This window comes from Hyla sarda, chromosome 4, assembly GCF_029499605.1.
Source record: "Hyla sarda isolate aHylSar1 chromosome 4, aHylSar1.hap1, whole genome shotgun sequence".
In the NCBI taxonomy this organism is placed as follows: Eukaryota; Metazoa; Chordata; class Amphibia; order Anura; family Hylidae; genus Hyla; species Hyla sarda.
In genome coordinates, this window is record NC_079192.1 from 266,649,600 (window position 1) to 266,673,125 (window position 23,526).

Sequence of the window (23,526 nt, forward strand, 5' to 3'; positions counted from 1 at the left end):
GAGCCACCAATTGGTGCAAAACTACAACTCCCAGCATGCCCAGACAGCCTTTGGCTGTCTGGGCATGCTGGGAGTTGTAGTTTAGCAACAGCTGGAGTCTCCCTGTCTGGGTAGACACTGCCAGAAGGGTCTGTTCACATTATACAAAACGTACAATGTGAACAGAGCTTCAGATAAACTAGCCTTGTTCCCTTCTGTAGCTCCGCCCCCTAATGACGTCATCACTAGGGGGCGGAGCTACACGAACCCGGCCCGGGACTCGAGGGAAGTAAGCTGGACTTCGTCTTCTGTATACACTGTATACAGCTATCTATAGATAGCTGTATAAAGTGTATACCGCACAAAGGGTTAACCTACACTGTCCAGCAGTGTAAGTTAACTCTTCCCTTGCTGGGCTTGCGCATAGCGCACAGCTCAGCAAGGGGTTAAGTGAGCCAGCAATGTGTATACTGTATACACATTGCAAGCTCACTGTAAGTTCTTGCTGGGCAGTAGATATACGATGTATACCTACGGCTCAGCGTCAGCTGTTCTCCCGGCTCTGTAGCCCTGAGAACAGCTGATCCCGACATTCACATAAGGAGGATCGCAGCGGGTGTCAGGAGGAGTGACATCCCTGGGATCTGTCCCTTACTGCAGGTACTAATACTCCCAACATGGAGCACACTCTGCTCCATGCTGGGAGCTGTAGTACCTGCATTAATAGACATATCGCAGCGAGTGTAACTTCTGACACCCGCTGCGATCTGTCTATTAATGCAGGTACTACAGTTCCCAGCATGGAGCAGAGTGTACTCCATGTTGGGAGTGGTAGTGCTTGTAGTAAAGGGAAGATCACTGCGGGTATCACTCCTGACACCCGCTGTGATCCTCCAGTATAATGTATGAATGCGGCGGCCGCTCTCCTATGGTCCCCTGCACGGCCGTATATATACACATATTCCTATTTCTCACAGAGAGCTGTGATTGGCTGGAACCATCTGGCCAATCACAGCTCTGCGGGAAATATGAATATGTGTACATATACGTGAGTGCAGGGACCATAGAAGAGCAGCCGGCGCATCTATACATTATACAAGAGGATCGCAAGGGACCCCTGCGATCTGTCAATTAGTACAGGTAACTACTACTCCCATCATGGAAGAGTGTGTTCCATGCTGGGAGTAGAAGTACTACCTAAAAAATGTTTTAAAAAAAAGTGAAAAACACGCACACACTACATTTTCATTATTGTCGGCTACATTTTTAGTGCTTTACCCGCTCACATAAATTGATCCCTGTTTAAAAATGAATAAACATTTCATAATAAAAAAGATACATTTCGTTAGATACAATTTTTTTCATCACCACTGTATCTTTTTTATTATGATTTTTTATGATACCCTGCGAAAGTTTAATAAAAAAGGTATCTCCATTATTTATTAGGATCGCTAAAGTCCAAAAAAAACTAAAGATTTACCGAATGTACCCGATTACCGAATGTATCCGAAAAAAAACAACACGAATACCCGAATACCGAATGTATCCGAAAAATCTAAACCGAAAATATTGCCGAACCGAATTTTTTTTCCAAAACGAAAAAACGAAACGAAATGAAACGAAAATTTTTCTAGTGCACAAGTCTAATATGCAACTTGGCCTTAGATGGCTATTCCTTAAAACGTCAAAACAGCTATACCGTATGGCCAACTGTTCAGATTGAGACATATTAATAGTTCTCAGGAAGGCTTCGAAAAGCAAGCTAGCAAATTAATGTTGATATTAGAGAACAGAAGTTATCCCCAAAAAGTGTTAGACAAAGCTTATAGAAAAGCATCACAACAAAATAGAGATAAATTATAAAAAACTAAAAACAAAATCAAAAGGCAAACAACAGAAACCGGAGTGTTTAATTTTTTTTATTTCTTTAGATAGGGTCCTATAACAAATGTGATAAAGAGGGCCATTTATAAGCAAAAATTTTGATTCAAATCAACCCTGGTCTAACTGTTCAGAGTTCAGCAAACAAAAACCCATGATTATGTTTAACCCCTTAAGGACGGAGGGCATACCCGTACGCCCCTGTTTCAGAGTCCTTAAGGAGTCCCGTGGGAATTTCAGGCCCCACCGCTAGCCGGTTGGAGACCGGATCGGGATGCTCACTGAAATCATTCAGCAGGCATACCGGCACACCGCCAAGAGGGGCCCTGAGACCTCCCCATATCAGCAATCTCTGCAAATCACTGTAGTCCGGGCAGAAACGACAGTGACCGATGCCGGAGGTCACTTACCAGCGGCGGCGGCAATCGGTGGTGGGTGGCAATGATGTGCGGCACCCTGGTGTAGCGATCCTACTGAAGCCGGTCACTTGTTGCCTAGCAACATCTGGAGGGCTACAGTTTAGAGACCACTGTACAGTGGTTTCTAAACTGCAGCCCTCCAGATGTTGCATAACTACAACTCCCAGCATGCCCAGACAGCAGTTTGCTGTCTGGGCATGCTGGGATTTATAGCTTTGAAACATCTGGAAGGCCACAGTATGGAGATTACTGTGTGGTGGTTTCTAAACCGTGGCCCTCTAAATCTTGCAAAACTGCAACTCCCAGCATGCACGAACAGAAAACGGCTGTTTCACCATGTTGGGAGTTTTTGGTAACCTCCAGCTGTTGCATAACTCCCAGAATGCCCCCCGGCGATCAGTACATGCTGGGAATTGTAGTTTTGCAACAGCTGGAGGCACACTGGTTGGAAAATACTGAATTAGGTAACAGAACCTAACTGAAGGTTTTCCAACCAGTGTGCCTCCATCTGTTTGAAAACCAGTAATTTTGCAACAGCTGGAGGTTTGCCCCCCCCCCCCCCCCATGTGAATGTACAGGGTGCATTCATACAGGCGGGGATTTACAGTGAGTTTCCTACTTCAAGTTTGAGCTGCGGCAAATTTTCCGCCGCAGCTCAAACTCCTAGCCAGAAACTCACCGTAAACCCTCACCAACACAAAATAAAGGGTAAAACGCTATATTTACACCCCCTTACACTGTCCCCCCCCCCCCAATAAAATGAAAAGCATGTCGTATGGCAGTGTTTCCAAAACGAAACTACAATGTTCAGAAGAGCAATCAATGTAATAAGGGGTACAGTGAGTATTTACGCCCCACAGATGTCTCATTTGCACAGCCCACTGTTCCAAAGATCTGTCAAATGCCAGTGGGGTGTAAATACTCACTGCACCCCTTATTCAATTCTGTGAGGGGTGTAGTTTTCAAAATGGGGTCACATGTGGGGGGTCCACTGTTCTGGCACCAGCGGGGGGGGGGGGGGCTTTGTAAATGCTCATGGCCCCCGACTTCCATTCCAAACAAAATCTCTCTCCAAAAGCCCAATGGCGCTCCTTCTCTTCTGAGCATTGTAGTGTGGCAGCAGAGCACTTGACATCCACACATGGGGTATTTCCATACTCAGAAGAAATGGCTTTACAAATTTTGGGGTGCATTTTCTTCTATTACCCCGTGTAAAAATGTTAAATTTGGGGGAAAAACTGCATTTTTTTTTCATTTGCACATTCAACTTTAACAAAAAGTCGTCAAACACCTGTGGGGTGTTAAGGCTCACTGTACCTCTTGTTACGTTCCAGGAGGGGTGTAGTTCCCAAAATAGTGTGCCAGGTGTTTTTATTTCTGTTCTGGCACCATAGGGGCTTCCTAAATGAGACATGCCCCCCCAAAAACCATTTCATCAAAATTTGCTTTCCAAAAGCCAAATGTGGCTCCTCCTCTTCTGAGCATTGTAGTGCACCAGAAGAGCACTTGATGTCCACACATGGGGCATTTCCATACTCAGAAGAAATTGGGTTACAAATTTTGGGGGGCATTTTCTCCTATTACCCCTTGTAAAAATGTGAAATTTGGGGGGAAAAATGCATTTTAGTGCAAAAAATCTTTTTTTCATTTACACATCCAAATTTAACGAAAAAGTCGACAAACACCTGTGGGGTGCTAAGGCTCACTGTACCCCTTTTTACGTTCCTTGAGGGGTTTAGTTTCCAAAATAGTATGCTATGTGTTTTTTTTTTTGCTGTTCTGGCACCATAGGGCTTTCTATATGCAACATGCCCCCCAAAAACCATTGCAAAAAAGGGCTCAGTCCTTAAGGTGAAAAAGGGCTCAGTCCTTAAAGGGGTACTCTGCTGCCCTGTGTCGGAAGCTCCGCTCCCCAGCGTCCGGAAGTTTATTGTTTCGGACGCTGTGTGCGGGCTTCCGTGTTCAGGGCTGCCCCTCGTGATGTCATGCCCGCCCCCTCAGCGAAAGTCTATGCAAAGGGGGCGCGATGGCCGTCACACCCCCTTCCCATAGACTTTCGTTCAGGGGATGGGCGTGACGTCACAAAGGGGGTGGGCGTGACGTCACAAAGGGGGCAGGCGTGATGTCACGAGGGGCAACCCTGAACACGGAAGCCCGCACACAGCATCCGGAATAATAAACTTCCGGATGCTGGGGAGCGGAGCTTCCGACACAGGGCAGCGGAGTACCCCTTTAAGGGGTTAAATGTGTAAAAAAATTATGAGATGTATTTACTAATAGTAGATTTACTTCCTCATAGGAGGATGGGAATTGGTTAAGAAAAGGTTATCTAAGAGGAAACTTTAATGGTCTATTCACACGTACAGTATTCTGTGCAGATTTGATGCACAGATTTGATGTGCAGGATTTCTGCTGCAGATTTCAATGTAAACTAAATAACTGAACATAGCATCAAATCCTGTGCATCAAATCTGCAATTCAAATCTGTGCAGAATACTCTACTTGTGAATAGACCCTAAATGTGGATCCTGTAAATGATGCCCATACTTGAAATGTGACGGTTATTGTGTAACTAAATCGACAAGTTAAAAGTGTGTGTGGATTTACATATGAGTAAGAAAGCATGGCAGCATCCTTTGCAGTCCCTCCAACTATTCTGTGTAATGCCCTATTCCCACGACAGAATGAGGAATTCCACTTGAGGAATTTCGCCTCAAATGAAAGCTTAAAGGGGTACTCCGGTGGAAAACCTTTTTTTAAATCAACTGGTGCCAGAAAGTTAAACAGATTTGTAAATTACTTCTATTAAAAAATCTTAATCCATCCAGTACTTATTAGCTGCTGAATACTACAGAGGAATTTATTTTCTTTTTGAAACACAGTGCTCTCTGCTGTCCATTTTAGGAACTGTCCAGAGCAGCACATGTTTGCTATGGGAATTTTCTCCTACTCTGGACAGTTCCTAAAATGGACAGAGATGTCAGCAGAGAGCACTATGCTCATGATGTCAGCAAAGAGCTCTGTGTTCCTAAAAGAAAATAATTTCCTCTGTAGTATTCAGCAGCTAATAAGTACTGGAAGGATTAAGATTTTTTGAATAGAAGTAATTTTAAAATCTGTTTAACTTTATGGCACCAGTTGATTTAAAAAAAAAAAAAATAAAAAAAAGTTTTCCACCGGAGTACCCCTTTAATACACTTCAATGGGAGTCCACACTCCCATTCACACTTCTGCAGAATTTCCATTTGGATTCCGCACCAATTCAGCACAAAATCGTCAAAAGCGGAAGCGGAATTGGGACAGATGAGCGGAAAGTCTGCTGTGTGAATAGGACCTAAGAGAAACAACACAGGACTTGAAAATACAGAGTAGAGAACAGCAATTGGGTGGAATGTGCAACTTTCCTCTGTTCTCTTTATCATCGGGAGTCCCAACAGTTAAACCCCCACAGATAAGTTAGTTATCTCTTATCCTGTATACAGAAAATAACTTTTGGAGATGAAAAAAAAATACCCCTTTGATTTGTGAATAAAGAATTGACAGCAGTGTCTCTCTGAGAACATTAACTAAGAAATATTTTTCTTTTTAATGCCTGTAATGAAAATGATTGGGTTTCTAAAATTCTACTATTGTACATCAGCTGCATTGCCTCTCTGCATTTTTTTTATTTTTTTTTTGTCCTTTGGTAACTTGCAGTTAATTTTCCCTTTAAACACTCTATAGAGATAGAAACACAGAGTTCAATAAATGGATACCTCAGATAAAAAGCATTACATTTAGAAAGCCATTAATGCTCCATAAGTGAGATAACAGTGACTTATTCTACATTGTGGATTGTGGCATGTAATGAGATTGTATTTTTATATTTTACTATTTTATCTTATGAAAGGAAACGGGAATATGAGACAATCAAACAACTATAGTGTTATTTGAATATCATTGTAAGATTTATTACCACACATGAAATGCTGGGATTAATGTAGTGGAAAAATTAAATGCTTTTCAGCTGACCCTCAAAAGTCCAATAGAGTGAAAACAATGACATAGAGTACAAAAGAAGAAGGACAAACTCCATTACAAATGTTTTATAAATTGAAATATCATCATTACTGTATGCAATAAAACCTTGTGCATTGTTAGTAGTGACTTTCTGTTTTATATAATACAGTATTTTTTTATTAACTATTAGTTTTGTGTGAAATAATTTCTTTTCTGCCTTTTAAATTTAATAGATCTTACAACATATAAAATACTTTTAATAACAGATACTCAAAACTAAATTTAAACAGCTGATTTGCTGAAATTATTTTAGTACAGATGAAGGCGTAGCAGTTCTTTCTTTCTTATTAGGGCCAATCCACACTAGTAAATTCTACAGCTGTGAACTCTGTGAGTTCCATTGTTGTCAATGGAATTCCGCTACTCTATGCACACTGTTGAATTTCATGGGGTTTAACCTCTTAAGGACCCAGGACGTACGGGGACGTCCCCGCACCCTGGGCTTTAAGGGCCCAGGACGTCCCTGTACGTCCCGGCGTTTTCCAGTCCCTGCCGCGCGCCGGGCAGAGATCAGAATGGCATGTCTGCTGATATCCTTCAGCAGGCATGCCGTGCAAATGCCGAGGGGGGGTCCCGGGACCCCCGCATGTCGGTGATCGCTGGAGATCGCTTGCGAAATCACACAAGCGATCTTCGGCGATTCAGGTCACTTGTGACCCGATGACCTGGAAATAAATGGTGATCGGCGGTGTACAATTCACCGGCAATCACCTGCCGTTGCTGGGGAGCGGTGAAAATACTGTCACCACCCCAGCAACGCTGCTATTGGCTGGCGATCGTCCAGCCAATAGCAGAGTGGCAGAGGAGGGGTTAACGTCCCTTCCCGCTGCTGCACCTGCTCTTTTCGTTCAGTCAGCGGGTGCAGCAGTGAGAAGAAGCCGTGGATCCCCCCTCAGAGCTCCGGAGCCTCCTCGGGAGCCGTAGAATAGGGAGAGCTGATTGCAGGGACAGGTAGGAGTAAATAAGTAAAAAAGTGAAATAAAAGTAAAAAAAAAAGTTTAAAAAAAAGTACCCCCCCTCCCCCCGACCCCCTAATAGGTCCCCAAGGGTCCTATTAAGGTCTGATCCCTGACCCCGGTTCTTATTAGGGGTTCAGGGAGCTGCGTGCGCCACCCCCTTTTTTTTTTGGCCGCAGCTTTTTTTTTTTATAAAAAAAATTCCCCCCTGACCCCCTAATAGGTCCCCCAGGGTCCTATTAGGGTGTGATCCCTTACCCCGGGTCCTATTAGGGGTTCAGGGAGCTGCGTGCGCCACCCCTTTTTTTGGGGGGGGCCGCAGCTTTTTTTTTTCTACTACTGTTATTATACTTTTTACACCAAGCCCCCCACAGTACATACTTCCCCAACACCCTCCACCTCCGCACACAACCCCCTCCCCCCCCGCAACGGTAGAAAAAAGGCGATGGCTCGCTGGGCATTTTCGGCAGCGGAGGCTTACGCTTTTTTAGCCTCCGACTCCGAATCTGCCAGTGTAGACGAGGAAGATCCAACTTTTTTGTGTTCTTCCTCGCCCTCCTCCTCATCTAGTAGTGATGATGAGTCCCCAGGCAAGGCCACGCACCCCTCCCATGAGAGTGACCCAGTGGCCGACACTAGTACGAGTGACAATGCCGCTCGTAATAGGAGTCCGGCCCCCCAGACAAGTACACCGGAGCCCCCTTCTGATGACCCTGTCTGGAGCCCCCCCAGAGGGTTATCAGCCACGAATTCCTGAGTTTGTTGGCGACTCAGGAATCCGGATTGACACGGCTGGCTTCACTGATCTGGACTTTTTCAAGTTTTTTTTCAGTGACAGCCTGGTCAATCACATGGTGAAACAAACAAACTTGTATGCCCAACAGTTCATTGCCCACCACCAAGATTCCTTTTTGGCCAGGTCCAATGAATGGCGCGCCATTGATGCAGCTGACATTTTGGGGCCTCACGCTGCATATGGGCCTGGACAAAAAACCAAGTGTCCGTCATTACTGGAGCGGGGACGTCCTCTATCAGACCCCGCTTTACAGTATGGCGATGACATGGAAGCGGTACGAGGCAATTTGGAAATGCCTGCATTATGCAGATAATGCGGCATGTCCGCCCCAAGGTGATCCCGCCCATGACCGGCTTTACAAAGTGAGGCCGGTCATCGATCACTTTGGGGCCAAATTTTTGGAGGCCTACGTACCACTCCGGGACCTCTCGGTAGATGAGTCTCTCATCAGTTTTAAGGGGAGACTCATCTTCCGCCAGTATATTCCCTTGAAGCGGGCACGGTATGGCGTGAAGCTCTATAAACTCTGCGAGAGTACCTCCGGGTACACTTGCAGGTTTAGAGTATATGAGGGACGCGATTCCCGTATTGAACCCCCAGATTGTTCCCCTACTCTGGGTGTTAGCGGGAAAATCGTTTGGGACCTTATGCACCCATTGCTGGATAAGGGTTTCCACGTATACGTGGATAACTTTTATACCAGCATCCCTCTGTTCAAATCCCTTTCCGCTAGATCCACGTCCGCTTGTGGGACCGTGCGGAAGAACCAGAGAGGCCTCCCTCTCTTTTTGTTAAGACGCCTATCTCCAAGGGTGAGTCCCGTGCCCTGACTCATGATAACCTGTTGTTGGTTAGGTATAAGGATAAGAGGGATGTCCTTATACTCACCACTATTCATGGGAACGGCAGCACCCCTGTCCCTGTGCGAGGTACCGTGGGACCGGTCCTCAAGCCCGATTGTATTCTGGACTACAATCGGTATATGGGGGAGTTGCTCTCTCAGAAATGCAGAGTGTGTTACAGGAAGGGGATGCGGAGGGACACCAGGAATCAATGTGACACTTGCCCAGATAATCCGGGCCTCTGCATAGGCTGTTTCAAGGAGTATCACACTTCCATGGAGCACAAAATGTTCCCTTTTCATTAGAATTTTCCATAATTTGACCAATGTACCAAGTCCAGAGTACATTCCAAAATATAAACCCCATAAATTGCTAAATTGCCCAAAAAAACCTGGAAAAAAAAACCTGATAAGACCACTGGGGGTGTTTTGTCAAAAATAGGTCATAGGTCACTGAGTCACTATCATGGGGGACTTTTTTATGTTGCCTCAAATGCGCAGCGCTCTCTCTCCACCTGAGCGGGTGCGCATTTGAGGCAACAGGTTAGGGACGGCCACACACATCACATTCCCAGAATGATGACTCAGAGCATAGTGTTTGGGGTGGGCATATTTTTTTTTAGTTTTGGATCGTACCCAGAGAGTGGTGGTCAATGATTCGTACTCTGATTGGTCCCCGGTAATTAGTGGTGTACCCCAAGGTTCAGTACTGGGCCCGCTGTTGTTTAATTTATTTATCAATGATATAGAGGATGGTATTAACAGCTCTGTTTCTATCTTTGCAGATGACACCAAGCTTTGTAGCACGGTACAGTCTATAGAGGATGTGCATAAGTTACAAGATGACTTGGATAGACTAAGTGTCTGGGCATCCACTTGGCAAATGAGGTTCAATGTGGATAAATGTAAAGTTATGCATCTGGGTACTAATAACCTGCATGCGTCGTATGTCTTAGGGGGGATTAAACTGGCAGAGTCACTGGTAGAGAAGGATCTGGGTGTACTTGTAGATCACAGACTACAGAATAGCATGCAATGTCAGGCTGCTGCTTCCAAAGCCGGCAGGATATTGTCATGTATAAAAAGAGGCATGGACTCGAGGGACCGGGACATAATACTCCCCCTTTATAAAGCATTGGTACGGCCTCACCTGGAATATGCTGTTCAGTTTTGGTCGCCTGTACATAAAAGGGACACTGTGGAGCAGGAAAGGGTGCAGAGACGCGCGACTAAACTAATATGGGGCATGGAACATCTTAGCTATGAGGAGCGATTAAAGGAGTTACAATTGTTTAGTCTTGAGAAGAGACGTTTAAGGGGGGATATGATAAACGTATATAAGTATATTAATGGCCCATACAAAAAATATGGAGAAAAACTGTTCCAGGTTAAACCCCCCCCCCCCCCCAAAGAAGGGCACTCCCTCTGTCTGGAGAAGAAAAAGTTTAGTCTCAAGGGGCGACACGCCTTCTTTACCATGAGAATTGTGAACTTATGGAACAGTCTACCTCAGGAACTGGTCACAGCAGGAAAAATTAACAGCTTTAAAACAGGATTAGATACATTCCTGGAAAAAAAATAACATTAATGCTTATGAAGAAATATAAAATCCCATCCCTTCCCCAATATCGCGACACACCCCTACCCCTTAATTCCCTGGTTGGACTTGATGGACATATGTCTTTTTTTGACCGTACTAACTATGTAACTATGCTCTGGGAACATTCTGGGAACATATGCTGTTTTATTATTTTATGATTTATAGTTTTCTGGCCCACTGTACCCCATATTACGGGCCTCTGTACCCCACCTGTCTACCCCAGTTACGGCCCGTTGTCCCCCATAGTGTTTCCCTATTTTAGGGCTCAGTGCTCCCCACATTAATGCTCCTTGAGGGGGGGTCCCACATCCTGGCTGCTATAATAAGCTCAAGGCCCCTGACTGACCTCCCACTCCAAGACCTGGTGTGCACCCGCGGAGCGAAAATCATCAAAAATTAAGGTATGTCCTTAATCCAAAGAAATGTATTTACAGATTTTGGGGGGTCTTTTCTGCTATTAACCCTTGTAAAAAAAAAAAAAGTAAAATTTTGGGGAAAACCCACATTTTAGTGAAATTTTTTATTTTACATATGCAAAAGTTGTGAAACCCCTGTGGGGTATTAAGGCTTACTTTACCCCTTGTTACGTTCCTCAAGGGGTCTATTTTCCAAAATGGTATGCCATGTGGTTTTTTTTTTTGCTGTCCTGGCACCATAGGGGCTTCCTAAATGCGACATGTCCCCCCCATTTCAGCACAACAAAGTTTGCAAATGTGACTCCTTCTCTTCTGAGCATTGTGGCGCTCCTGCAGTGCTCTTGACGTCCACTTATGGGGTACCTCCATATTCAGAAGAGATGGGGTTACAAATTTTGGGGGGTATTTTCTGCTATTAACCCTTGCAAAATGTGAAATTTGGGGGGAAACACACATTTTAGTGAATTTTTTACCTATGGAAAAGTCGTGAAACCCCTGTGGGGAGGCTCATTTAATTCCTTGTTACGTTCCTCAATGCGTCTAGTTTCCAAAATGGTATGCCATGTGGGGTTATTTTGCTGTTCTGGCACCATAGGGGCTTCCTAAATGCGACATGCCCCCCTAGCAAAATTTGCTCTCAAAAAGCCAAATATTACTCCTTCTCTTCTGAGCATTGTAGTTCACCCGTAGTGCACTTCAGCTCAACTTATGGGGTACCTCCATACTCAGAAGAGATGGGGTTACAAATTTTGGGGGGTATTTTCTGCTATTAACCCTTGCAAAAATGTGAAATTTGGGGGGAAACACACATTTTAGTGAAATTCTTATTTTTTTTACATATGTTAAAGTCGTGAAACCCCTGTGGGATATTAAGGCTCACTTAATTCCTTGTTTTGTTCCTCAAGGGGTCTAGTTTCCAAAATGGTATGTCGTGTGGTTTTTCTTTTGCTGTTCTGGCACCATAGGGGCTTCCTAAAAGCAACATGCCCCCCAAGCAAAATTTGTTCTCAAAAAGCCAAATATGACTCCTTCTCTTCTGAGCATTGTAGTTAGCCAGTAGTGCACTTCAGCTCAACTTTTGGGGTACCTCCATACTCAGAAGAGATGGGGTTACAAATTTTGGGGGGTATTTTCTGCTATTAACCCTTGCAAAAATGTGAAATTTGGGGGGAAACACACATTTTAGTGAAAAAAAACAAATACATTTTTACATATGCAAAAGTCATGAAACCCCTGTGGGGTATAAAGGCTCACTTAATTCCTTGTTACGTTCCTCAATGGGTCTAGTTTCCAAAATGGTATGCCATGTGTTTTTTTTTTTTTTTGCTGTTCTGGCACCATAAGGGCTTCCTAAATGCCACATGCCCCCCTAGCAAAATTTTCTCTCAAAAAGCCAAATATTACTCCTTCTCTTCTGAGCATTGTAGTTCGCCCGTAGTGCACTTCAGCTCAACTTATGGGGTACCTCCATACTCAGAAGAGATGGGGTTACAAATTTTGGGGGGTATTTTTTGCTATTAACCCTTGCAAAAATTTGAAATTTGGTGGGAAACACACATTTTTATGAAAATTTTTTTTTTTTACATATGCAAAAGTTGTGAAACCCCTGTGGGGTATTAAGGCTCACTTAATTCCTTGTTACGTGCCCCGAGGGGTCTAGTTTTCAAAATGGTATGGCATGTGTTTTTTTTTTTTTTTTGCTGTTCTGGCACCATAGGGGCTTCCTAAAGGCAACATGCCCCCCAAAAACCACTTCAGAAAAATGTACTCTCCAAAATCCCCTTGTCGCTCCTTCGCTTCTGAGCCCTCTACTGCACCCGCCGAACACTTTACATAGGCATATGAGATATGTGCTTACTCGAGAGAAATTGGGCTACAAATTCAAGTATAAATTTTCTCCTTTTACCCTTTGTAAAAATTCAAAAATTGGGTCTACAAGAACATGCGAGTGTAAAAAATGAAGATTGTGAATTTTCTCCTTCACTTTTCTGCTATTCCTGTGAAACACCTAAAGGGTTAAAACGCTGACTGAATGTAATTTTGAATACTTTGGGGGTGCAGTTTTTATAATGGGGTAATTTTTGGGTATTTCTAAGATGAAGACCCTTGAAATCCACTTGAAACGTGAACTGGTCCCTGAAAATAGTGAGTTTGGAAATTTTGTGAAAAATTGGAAAATTGCTGCTGAACTTTGAAGCCCTCTGGTGTCTTCCAAAAGTAAAAACATGTCAATTTTATAATGCAAACATAAAGTAGACATATTGTATATGTGAATAAAAAAAAATTTTTTGGAATATCCATTTTCCATACAAGCAGAAAGCTTCAAAGTTAGAAAAATGCAAAATTTTCTAATGTTTCATCAAATTTTGGGATTTTTCACCAAGAAAGGATGCAAGTTACCAAAAAATGTTACCACTATGTTAAAGTAGAATATGTCACGAAAAAACAATCTCGGAATCAGAATGATGACTAAAAGCATTCCAGAGTTATTAATGTTTAAAGTGACAGTGGTCAGATGTGCAAAAAATGGCCGGGTCCTAAGGTGTAAAATGGCTGGGTCCTTAACCTCTTCAGGACCCATGACGTATGCATACGTTATCACACCCTGGGTCTTAAGGACCCAGGACGTATGCATACGTCATGGCGTTTTCCGGACTCTGCCGCTCGCCGGGCAGAGATCGGAACCAGATGCCTGCTGAAATCCTTCAGCAGGCATCCAGGGCAAACGCCGAGGGGGGCCATGTAGGCCCCCCATGTCGGCGATCGCCGCAAATCGCAAGGGAAATCGCCCTTGCGATCTGCGGCGATACCGGGCTGATCGGGTCTCTGGGACCCGACCACCTGGTAATTTCGCAAGATCCCGGCTGTCACAGACAGCCAGGACCATGCTAAAGAATAGGAGCGAGGTGGCAAGCCTGCCACCTCCTCCTATTCCCTGCGATCCGTCGGTTAGTTAACTGACCAATCGCAGGAGGGGGGGGGCGGTTACTTCCTCCCGTCCTGCCCGGCCCCTGGAAGTCCGGAGAGGACGGGAGGAAGACCGGAGGACGCGGCGGGGGACGGGGGAGTGCTGGGGACCGGCCCCGGTACTTACCTCGTCCCTGAAGACCCGGATCCCGGCGAGGAAGACGGCGGCGGCGACAGGTGAGTATATCTTCAGCCGCGGTCGGGCCCTTTACAGCAATGCACGTCACCGTAAAGCGACATGCATTGCTGTAATAGGACCCTGTAAACTACAACTCCCAGCATGCCCAGACAGCCCTTGGCGTCTGGGCATGCTGGGAGTTGCAGTTTTGCAACATCTGGAGGTCCACAGTTTGGAGACCACAGTGCCCTTCCAGATGTTGCAAAACTACACATCCTCAGCATGCCCTTACTGTCCAGGCATGCTGGGAGTTGTAGTTTTGTAACATCTGGCCCTTCAGATGTTGCAGAACTACAACTCCCAGCATGCCTGGACAGTTTTGGCATACTGGGAGTTCTAGTTTTGCAACATCTGGAAGGGCACAGATTGGGAACCACTGTATTAGTGGTCTGCAAACTGTAGTCCTCCAGATGTTGCAAAACTACAACTCCAAGCATGCTGGGAGTTGTAGTTCGGCAACATCTGGCTCTAAAGATGTTGCCGAACTACTACTCCCAGCATGCCTGAGAATGTTTGGGAGTTTTGGTTTTGCAACAGCTGGAGGCACACTGGTTGGGAAACATTGTTTCCTAACTCAGTGTTTCCCAACCCGTGTGCCTCCAGCTGTTGCAAAACCACAACTCCCAAACATTCTCAGGCATGCTGGGAGTAGTAGTTTTGCAACAGCTGGAGGTCCCCCCCTGTGAATGTACAGGGTACATTCACATGGGCAGGGGGCTTACAGTGAGTATCGGGCTGCAAGTTTGCGATGCAGCAAATTTTGCGCGGCAGCTCAAACTCGCTGTAACCCCCTGCCCGTGTGACTGTACCCTAAAAACACTACACTACACTACCACAAAATAAAATAAAAAGTAAAAAACACTACATATACACATACCCCTACACAGCCCCCCTCCCTCCCCAATAAAAATGAAAAACGCCTGGTACGCCACTCTTTCCAAAATGGAGCCTCCAGCTGTTGCAAAACAACAACTCCCAGTATTGCCAGACAGCCGTTGACTGTCCAGGCATGCTGGGAGTTTTGCAACAGCTGGAGGCACCCTGTTTGGGAATCACTGGCGTAGAATACCCCTATGTCCACCCCTATGCAAATCCCTAATTGAGGCCTCAAATGCGCATGGCGCTCTCACTTCGGAGCCCTGTCGTATTTCAAGGCAACAGTTTAGGGCCACATATGGGGTATCGCCTTACTCAGGAGAAATTGACTAACAAATCTTGGGGGTCTTTTCTCCTTTCACCCCTTATGAAAAGGTGAAGTTGGGGTCTACACCAGCATGTTAGTGTAAAAAAATAAACTTTTTACACTAACATGCTGGTGTTGCCCTATACTTTTCATTTAGACAAGAGGTAAAGGGGAAAAAAGCCCCACAAAATTTGTAACGCAATTTCTCCCGACTACGGAGATACCCCATATGTGTGCGCAAAGTGCTCTGGGGGCGCACAACAAGGCCCAGAAGGGAGAGTGCGCCATGTACATTTGAGGTGATTTGCACAGGGGTGGCTGATTGTTACAGCGGTTTTGACAAACGCAAAAAAAACAAAACCCCATATGTGACCCCATTTCGGAAACTACACCCCTCACGGAATGTAATGAGGGGTGCAGTGAGAATTTACACCCCACAGGTGTCTGACAGATCTTTGGAAGAGTGGGCTGTGCAAATTAAAAATGTTGTACAGCCCACTGTTCCAAAGATATGACAGACACCAGTGGGGGTAAATGCTCATTTTATGCCTTGTTACGTTCCTCAAGGGGTCTAGTTTCCAAAATGGTATGCCATGTGGGGGTTATTTTGCTGTCCTGGCACCATAGGGGCTTCCTAAATGCGACATGCCCCCCGAGCAAAATTTGCTCTCAAAAAGCCAAATATGACTCCTTCTCTTCTGAGCATTGTAGTTCGCCCATAGTGCACTTCAGGTCAACTTATGGGGTACCTCCATACTCAGAAGAGATGTGGTTATAAATTTTGGGGGGTATTGTCTGCTATTAACCCTTGCAAAAATGTGAAATTTTGGGGGGAAACACACCTTTTAGTGATTTTTTTTTTTTTTTTACGTATGCAAAAGTCGTGAAACCCCTGTGGGGTATTAAGGCTCACTTTATTTCTTGTTACGTTCCACAAGGGGTCTAGTTTCCAAAATGGTATGCCATGTGTTTTTTTTTTTGCTGTCCTGGCACCATAGGGGCTTCCTAAATGCGACATGCCCCCGAGCAAAATTTGCTCTCAAAAAGCCAAATATGACTCCTTCTCTTCTGAGCATTGTAGTTCACCCATAGTACACCTCAGGTCAACTTATGGGGTACCTTCATACTCAGAAGAGATGGGGTTACAATGTTTGGGGGGTATTTTCTGCTATTGAACCTTGCAAAAATGTGAAATTTGGGGGGAAACACACATTTTAGTGAAATTTTATTTTTTTACATATGCAAAAGTCGTGAAACCCCTGTGGGGTATTAAGACTCACTTTATTCCTTGTTACGTACCTCAAGGGGTCTGGTTTCCAAAATGCTATGCCATGTGGGGGATTTTTGCTGTTCTGGCACCATAGGGGCTTCCTAAATGCAACATGCCCCCCAAAAACCATTTAAAAAAAACGTACTCTCCAAAATCCCCTTGTCGCTCCTTCGCTTCTGAGCCCTCTACTGCGCCCGCCGAACACTTTACATAGACATATGAGGTATGTGCTTATTTGGGCTACAAATATAAGTATACATTTTCTCCCTTTTCCCCTTGTAAAAATTCAAAAATTGGGTCTACAAGAACATGCGAGTGTAAAAAATGGAGATTGTGAATTTTCTCCTTCACTTTGCTGTTATTCCTGTGAAACACCTAAAGGGTTAAAATGTGGACTGAATGTAATTTTGAATACTTTGGGGGGTGCAGTTTTTATAATGGGGTCATTTGTGGGGTATTTCTAATATGAAGACCCTTCAAATCCACTTCAAACCTGAACTGGTCCATGAAAAATTGTGAGTTTGGTAATTTTGTGAAAAATTTTAAAATTGCTGCGGAACTTTGAAGCCCTCTGGTGTCTTCCAAAAGTAAAAACACGTAAATTTTATGATGCAAACATAAAATAGACATATTGTATATGTGAATAAAAAAAATTATTTGGAATATCCATTTTCCTTACAAGCAGAGCGCTTCAAAGTTAGAAAAATGCAAAATTTTCAAATTTTTCATAAAATTTTGGGATTTTTCACCAAGAAAGGATGCAAGATACCACAAAATTTTACCACTATGTTAAAGTAGAATATGTCACGAAAAAACAATCTCGGAATCAGAATGATAACTAAAAGCATTCCAGAGTTATTAATGTTTAAAGTGACAGTGGTCAGAATTGCAAAAAATGGCCGGGTCCTGAGGTGTAAAATGGCTGGGTCCTTAAGGGGTTAAGGGGTTAATGGGGTTTTTAAAAAATATTTTTTTTCTTCCAATCATCTAATTAGTGAACACTGTTCTTACAATGTAACAGTGGTCCAAATTAATAGGATGTAAAGAGTGACAGATGAGTACTGAGGTGATAGTATGGAATTTAAGGGGAATGAGGGATAGTGCAAAGCACATGGCAATCATGGGTGTTTTGAAAAATCATGCCCCTGGGATTGTTGTGTTATTGGAAACCCATTTAACAAAGGATAATGCATTCCTGGTTAAAAGAAGTTGGTGGGCACATTATTATCATTCATTTTTACCTCCTGTTCAAGGGGCTTCACAGTGTTATTTCACAAAAAGGTAAAATGGGAATTAAAAGATAAATTATTAGATCGGGAGGGGAGATTTGTTTTTTCATATTTTGTATAGTTTGATATGTGTTTTGGCATTTCTGTACATTCCCCCTCGGTACTCATGTGACATTCTAAAAAAATTATTTGAATTTTACCTGCCTAAAGATGCATGCCCGGTGTTGGTTCAGGGTGATTTGAATTGTGTGATGAATGAGGAGTTGGATAGGTTAAGGTTTAAAGAAATTGGTAAAAATTAGGTCAAACACTGTTGGCAAAATTATGTAGAGAGATAGGATTGAGAGATATATGAAGGATGCAGAATCCACACAAAAAAGGGTTTTCATATTGGAATAACACCTGCCAGACCATGTCCCGTATAGATATTGATAGGATTAAAAATAATTTATATCTAATTGTGTGGGTAACTAGTAAGGCCTTCCTGAGAGGGGAAATCATTGACAGAAATTATTTATAAGAAGAAAGAGTTTTAAAAAAAAAAGGAAGAAGGATTGAAAAGAGCAACAAGAGAAGCGGGGAAAAAAACTGTAGAGGATCCCTCTGCAGAGAACAGGAAGAACTGGCAGGAAACACAGGACGAGTTAATGAATATATATTGGGGAAAAACAGAAATAAATATTTATTTATGGGACAACAGAGATTAGTACAGGCAGGAAAGCTAAATAAATATTTGATCGCGATAACCCAAAACCAACAAGTTAAGAAAAAAATAACTGCTATAAAAGATGAAAAGGGACAATGATGTACAGAAAGAGGTAAAATATTTGGAAAATTTGAGGAATACTATGCAGAACTGTATAGGTCAGAATTGAATAAGAGTAAGGGTATGTTCACACTACAGTGTGTGAACGGAATCTCCGCTCGCTGAATTTAGCGAGCGGAGATTCAGACTGACAGCCGCTGAAATTCCGTAGTGTGAACGGGTCTCGCGGAGACCCATTCACACTAATGTTAAGTTCACAGCACGGAATTCCGCCCGCAGAATTCCGCGGGAAATCCATAGTGTGAACATACCCTAAGGAAGAACTAGAAAAAAATGGGATAATATTGATTTCCCCAAAATAGATAATGAACAGAGAGAAAAAATGGAAAGGGAACTGGAATTAAGATCAATGAAGGGTAACAATTTGTCTGGGGAGGGGGGATGGTCAGGTTCTCATTCCAGCTTTGGTAAGAGTTTGTAATACAGGACTGGAAAAGGGCCAACTCACTGGATTTAAATATGAAAGCCGAACAAAGAGAAAGAAGATATGGGGTCGTACAGACCCATATCATTATTAAATACCTATGTTAAGATCATAGCAAAAGCAAAAAGATCATAGCTAAAAGAGGTAATAACGGGCTTAATTGGAGATCAGTGTGGCTTTCTTCCGTGGAGGATGGCTAAACATAATATTCATAGGGTTCTGTCTAATATTCAACTGGGTAATGAGAATGAGGGGGGCTCCCACTCCATCCTATCTTTAGACACAATTAAGGCATTTGACAGGGTGGAGTGGGAGTTCCTATGGGGGGGATAGGTTTGTGGATATGGTTAAACTACTTTATAATAACCAAGTAGCAAGGATTTCTGTGAATGGAGGGTTATCTAAGACCTTTTCCCTTACTAGGGGAACTAGACAGCTCTGCCCCCTCTCCCCCCCTGCTCTTTGCCATGGTCATGGAGCCACTGGCAATAATAATTAGGGGGGAGGATAAAATAAGTGGGTTCGGAGCAGGGGGGAATGAGGACAAACTGTCATTATACGTGGATGATATATTGCTCTTTTTGGAAAATGCAATAGTGTCAATACATATAGTAATGGAACTTATAGGAGAATATGGAGGTACTCGGGCTTAAAGGTTAAAATTCTAAGAAAAGATGAACAGCTAGGTTATTTAGGAATACAGATATCATGGAAAGTGAATGAATATCATAAATGGAATATGAAATGCCTGATTGAAAAAATGGAAATGAAAACCAAAGTATGGGGCGGAATTAAAAATTTCAAGGGCAGATAAGATCACGTTGATTAAAACAATCCTTCTTCCTAAGCTCCTGTACGTGTTTGGAGCAGAACCTATACCTAAAATAATAGCAGTTTTTAATTCACATATATGGGGCAGGAAAAGGACTTGCATAAAGATAGAATATTTGTGCCTTCCCAGAGATAGAGGTGGACTGGCGTTTCCACATATTATTAAGTATTTTTTGGCAGCTCAAGTATACTATATTAGAGAGTGGAAAGAAACATTTTTTGAATATCTGATTAAAAATTCAAATGGAGATTATGACAACATTTATCAGTTATTAAAATCTGGGCAGTTGAACAGGGGAAATGGAAAGGTAATATAATAAGAGTTGGGTTAAATCCTGGGATTTATTTAAAAATGAATTGGGAATAGTAGGTATGTTAGATAAAACACCACTTTGGGAAAACACATATTTCACAGATGTTTTTAGGAAGGTAGAGATGAAAATGCTTCAGGAGTTAGGATTTAATGTGGTAAAAGATGTTTGGAAGAAAGGTAAATTTATAGAATGGGGGGAAATAAAAGGTAAAAGGGAAATTGGGATGGGAACTTGGTTTGAATATATAAGGATGGAAGGCACTGTTAGGAATACAGTGGAGAAGGGACTTGTGATTAATGATACACCCGAATTTATTTAAAAAAAATAATAGAAAGCAGAGTAAATAGAAAAATAATGTCTAGTGTGTATTCAACACTGATTGATGCACTGAAACCAAATTTGAAACATGGTAGCTCTCGAGCATAGAGGGAGGATTTGGGAATTACAGAGGAGAATCAGTGGGAGGATATATATAAAAAGATTAACCAGATCCCGTGGAATAATAACCACAAAATAGTCCAATTTAATATAGTGTTACCCCCCCAAAAAACGAGCTATTTGACACAAATGTAAGTACAAAATATATATAAATCTTTATTGTTGCACAACAGCAAAATGTTTAATAAAACCCGTAAAAAACACAGGGAGAAATACACAACAAAATGGTGGAAGCCTGGGACTATGATGTATACATTGTAAACCAAGTAGGATTTAATACAGAGAAAGAATGGGCATAGTACTGATATGTAAACATACTGCAATATTGTGTACAAAAGTCACAAATTTCAGCAGCAATATTGGTATAGAGTAAATATATGACTATAATAAGTGCAATATATATATATATATATATCAACTGGCTAGCAAAGATGACAAAGCAATAAAGTGCAAAGTGCAAACTATAATGCCAGATATGCTGCTGCCTATATGAGCCCATACAAATAAAGTAGGGTGTAATAGATACCAACCACGTGGAGCTTAGAGAGTCAGGGAGTCCCGGGATGCCACCACCCCAACACCACTGGACGAAGGTCTTAGGACCGAAACACTTGTTGGGGTGGCGGCATCCTGGGACTCCCTGACTCTCTAAGCTCCACGTGGTTGGTATCTATTACACCCTACTTTATTTGTATGGGCTCATATAGGCAGCAGCATATCTGGCTTTATAGTTTGCACTTTGCACTTTATTGCTTTCTCATCTTCGCTAGCCAGTTGATATATATATATATATATATATATATATATATATATATATATTGCACTTATTATAGTCATATATTTATTCTGTACCAATATTGCTGCTGGAATTTGTGACTTTTGTACACAATATTGCTGTATGTTTACATATCAGTACTATGCCCATAGTCCCAGACTGCCGCCATTTTGTTGTGTATTTCTCCCTGTTTTTAACGCGTTTTATTAAACATTTTTCTGTTGTGCAACAATAAAGATTTATATATATATTGTACTTACATTTGTGTCAAATAGCTGCTTTTTTGGGGGGGTAATATTGTGTTGATTTGGAGTCTATAAACATAGGCCTTTGCACATACATTAGTGGGATACTTCATTCATTTATGGTCATATCACCATTCTAGGTAGCCAGAGTTTTTTTTTTTTTTTTTTTTGGGGGGGGGGGGGGGGGCATTATTCATTAAATTACTTGTTATTTAAAGTCAAATAAATACTGAAGCTCTTTTCCCATAGGTGTGCAACACTCTCATGCTCTCTGAGTGTATACAATTTAATATAGTGCATAGTTTATATTATACCCCATCTTTTTTGTGGAAAATAGGGAAGAAAACAAATAATAACTGCACTAAATGCGATAGAGAAGGAGCTGGTATTCTACACATGTTGTGGATGTGCGGTAGAGTATAGGAATTTTGGTTCAATGTATATGATGAAATAGGTGAACAATTGGAGACGACACTTGCCCTCTTTCCCTCAGTTGGAATACTGGGGGATGAACCGGAGACAGAATTAAGCAGAGAGAAAAAAGGAAACAATTAAATAGAATGCAATTCTGTGCTAGATTTATGATTGTTAGAAAATTGATTGATTCACATCCTCCTAGTAAGAGGGAATGGCTAGAAATGGTAAAAAGAGATTATACAAAGTAATCAATATGGTATTGAAGTAGAAGATTGGAGAATTTTTATGTTTATTATTATTATTATTTTATTTATTTATTTAAATGGGAGAGGGGAAGAAAAGAGGGAATAAAGGTGTATTGTGTTGTAATGAATATACTTATTGTGACTGTATAATACTAATGTATGAATATAAAAATATTTAATAAAAAAAATAGCCAAACATGAATAAAACAATTAAAAAAAAAGATAAAATGTACCTAAGATATCAGGGTCTCAACATGGGACATTTTGTAGTATATCTTCTTCCCCACCATCTCTGTTTTCTCTCTGGGTTGCTGTCAGCACTCTGTTTTCTTGCTGGTGCTTTCTGGTCTGAAAGGCAAATGGTCCAAAAAGGGCAATATTTTCTTTTCTGTCCAGAACCAGAATTCTTCACTGAATTTTGCTACTCTGCATTAATTTAGCTCCGATTCCACACGGAATTCAAAAAGTCCAAACATCTCTGAAAAGAACAGTGGGTTAAATCCAGAGTGGATGGGCTTAAAGGGGTACTTCAGTGGAAATTTTTTATTTTTAAATAAACTGGAACCAAAAAGTTAGACATATTTGTAAATTACTTTTATTTAAAATCTTAATCCTTTCAGTACTTATCAACTGATGTATACTGCAGAGGAAGTTGTATAGTTGTTTTCTGTCTGACCACAGTGCTCTCTGCTGACACCTCTGTCCATGTGAGGAACTGTCTAGGGCATGAGCAAATCTCCATAGCAAACCTTTCCTGCTCTGAACAGATCCTGACATGGACAGAGGTGTCAGCAGAGAGCACTGTGGTCAGACAAAAAAGAAATTCAAAAAGAAAATAACTTCCTCTGTAGTATATGGCAGCTGATAAGTACTAGAAGGATTAAGAATTTTAAATAGAAGTTATTTACAAATCTATTAAAAACAAAGAGTTGTGCAGCTCACAATTAACTAGTCGAGGTAAGGAGGTTGTACACCTACACCAGGTGTTAGAAATTTAATGCAATATTTTCAAACAGTAACCAACCCCACAAGACTTGCATCAGTTACCTGATACATAGATGAAAAAAAATAATAATAGTAAATAGCTGGATTGTGCTTCAATTAAAGGATACAATTTTATTAAAATGTATAAAATATCAATTGTTGCAACTTGACCTCATTGCACAGGGCCCTTGTGCTGAGGAACAGAGATATACGTGCTTGAACATACAAATACAATAAGAGCAAACACCGATAT

At 42.2% G+C, this 23,526-nt stretch overlaps 1 long non-coding RNA gene across 3 annotated transcripts in view; it reads right to left on the reverse strand.

Annotated features, from left to right (window-relative positions):
- The window catches only part of LOC130366992 (uncharacterized), a 63,221-nt gene that overhangs the window by 33,932 nt on the left and 5,763 nt on the right, over positions 1–23,526 (reverse strand). For all 3 annotated transcript variants that reach the window (XR_008892034.1, XR_008892032.1, XR_008892033.1), the window contains one exon: positions 22,523–22,637. This is a non-coding gene — a long non-coding RNA (uncharacterized LOC130366992). The remainder of the gene's footprint in view (positions 1–22,522; positions 22,638–23,526) is intronic.